This window comes from Idiotropiscis lumnitzeri, unplaced genomic scaffold (genome assembly GCF_059441095.1).
Source record: "Idiotropiscis lumnitzeri isolate Australia: NSW breed Sydney's pygmy pipehorse unplaced genomic scaffold, RoL_Ilum_1.0 HiC_scaffold_46, whole genome shotgun sequence".
NCBI lineage: Eukaryota > Metazoa > Chordata > Actinopteri > Syngnathiformes > Syngnathidae > Idiotropiscis > Idiotropiscis lumnitzeri.
Genome location: NW_028283584.1, coordinates 1168767 through 1171489, shown reverse-complemented (window position 1 = coordinate 1171489; position 2723 = coordinate 1168767).

Genomic DNA, 2723 nt, shown 5'->3' with positions numbered 1-2723 from the left:
ATTAATTTGATTGTCCAGTATTTCCCTTATGAGATAATGCCTCACATAGCAAATGTGTACAGTGCGAGCTGAAAATGCATTTTCAGCACTAAAAAACCAAACTTTTATAACAGCTAAACCAAACGTTTCCAATGTAAATTTCCACCTTTATATAGTGTAAAAAGACATCCTGAAGCCTGGGCAGTCATTAATTTGATTGTCCAGTATTTCCCTTATGAGATAATGCCTCACATAGCAAATGTGTACAGCGCGAGCTGAAAATGCATTTACAGCACTAAAAAAACAAACTTTTATAACAGCTAAACTAAACGTTTCCAATGTAAAATTCGACCTTTATATAGTGTAAAAAGACATCCTGAAGCCTGGGCAGTCATTAATTTGATTGTCCAATATTTCCCTTATGAGATAATGCCTCTCATAGCAAATGTGTACAGCGCGAGCTGAAAATGCATTTACAGCACTAAAAAACCAAACTTTTATAACAGCTAAACCAAACGTTTCCAATGTAAATTTCCACCTTTATAGAGTGTAAAAAGGCATCCTGAAGCCTGGGAAGTCATTAATTTGATTGTCCAGTATTTCCCTTATGAGATAATGCCTCACATAGCAAATGTGTACAGTGCGAGCTGAAAATGCATTTTAAGCACTAAAAAACCAAACTTTTATAACAGCTAAACCAAACGTTTCCAATGTAAATTTCCACCTTTATATAGTGTAAAAAGACATCCTGAAGCCTGGGCAGTCATTAATTTGATTGTCCAATATTTCCCTTATGAGATAATGCCTCTCATAGCAAATGTGTACAGCGCGAGCTGAAAATGCATTTACAGCACTAAAAAACCAAACTTTTATAACAGCTAAACCAAACGTTTCAAATGTAAATTTCCACCTTTATATAGTGTAGAAAGGCATCCTGAAGCCTGGAAAGTCATTAATTTGATTGTCCAGTATTTCCTTCATGAGATATTGCAACACTTAGAAAAAGTGTACAGCGCCAGCAGACAATGAATTTTCAGCACTAAAAAAACGAAACTTCATTAACAGCTAAACCAAACGTTTCCAATGTAAATTTCCACATTTATAGAGTGTAAAAAGGCATCCTGAAGCCTGGGAAGTCATTAATTTGATTGTCCAGTATTTCCCTTATGAGATAATGCCTCACATAGCAAATGTGTACAGTGCGAGCTGAAAATGCATTTTCAGCACTAAAAAACCAAACTTTTATAACAGCTAAACCAAACGTTTCCAATGTAAATTTCCACCTTTATATAGTGTAAAAAGACATCCTGAAGCCTGGGCAGTCATTAATTTGATTGTCCAGTATTTCCCTTATGAGATAATGCCTCACATAGCAAATGTGTACAGCGCGAGCTGAAAATGCATTTACAGCACTAAAAAAACAAACTTTTATAACAGCTAAACTAAACGTTTCCAATGTAAATTTCGACCTTTATATAGTGTAAAAAGACATCCTGAAGCCTGGGCAGTCATTAATTTGATTGTCCAATATTTCCCTTATGAGATAATGCCTCTCATAGCAAATGTGTACAGCGCGAGCTGAAAATGCATTTACAGCACTAAAAAACCAAACTTTTATAACAGCTAAACCAAACGTTTCCAATGTAAATTCCCACCTTTATATAGTGTAGAAAGGCATCATGAAGCCTGGAAAGTCATTAATTTGATTGTCCAGTATTTCCTTCATGAGATATTGCAACACTTAGAAAAAGTGTACAGCGCCAGCAGACAATGAATTTTCAGCACTAAAAAAACGAAACTTCATTAACAGCTAAACCAAACGTTTCCAATGTAAATTTCCACATTTATAGAGTGTAAAAAGGCATCCTGAAGCCTGGGAAGTCATTAATTTGATTGTCCAGTATTTCCCTTATGAGATAATGCCTCACATAGCAAATGTGTACAGTGCGAGCTGAAAATGCATTTTCAGCACTAAAAAACCAAACTTTTATAACAGCTAAACCAAACGTTTCCAATGTAAATTTCCACCTTTATATAGTGTAAAAAGACATCCTGAAGCCTGGGCAGTCATTAATTTGATTGTCCAGTATTTCCCTTATGAGATAATGCCTCACATAGCAAATGTGTACAGTGCGAGCTGAAAATGCATTTTCAGCACTAAAAAAACCAAACTTTTATAACAGCTAAACCAAACGTTTCCAATGTAAATTTCCACCTTTATATAGTGTAAAAAGACATCCTGAAGCCTGGGCAGTCATTAATTTGATTGTCCAATATTTCCCTTATGAGATAATGCCTCTCATAGCAAATGTGTACAGCGCGAGCTGAAAATGCATTTACAGCACTAAAAAAACAAACTTTTATAACAGCTAAACCAAACGTTTCCAATGTACATTTCCACCTTTATATAGTGTAGAAAGGCATCCTGAAGCCTGGAAAGTCATTAATTTGATTGTCCAGTATTTCCTTCATGAGATATTGCAACACTTAGAAAAAGTGTACAGCGCCAGCAGACAATGAATTTTCAGCACTAAAAAAACGAAACGTCATTAACAGCTAAACCAAACGTTTCCAATGTAAATTTCCACATTTATAGAGTGTAAAAAGGCATCCTGAAGCCTGGGAAGTCATTAATTTGATTGTCCAGTATTTCCCTTATGAGATAATGCCTCACATAGCAAATGTGTACAGTGCGAGCTGAAAATGCATTTACAGCACTAAAAAACCAAACTTTTATAACTGCT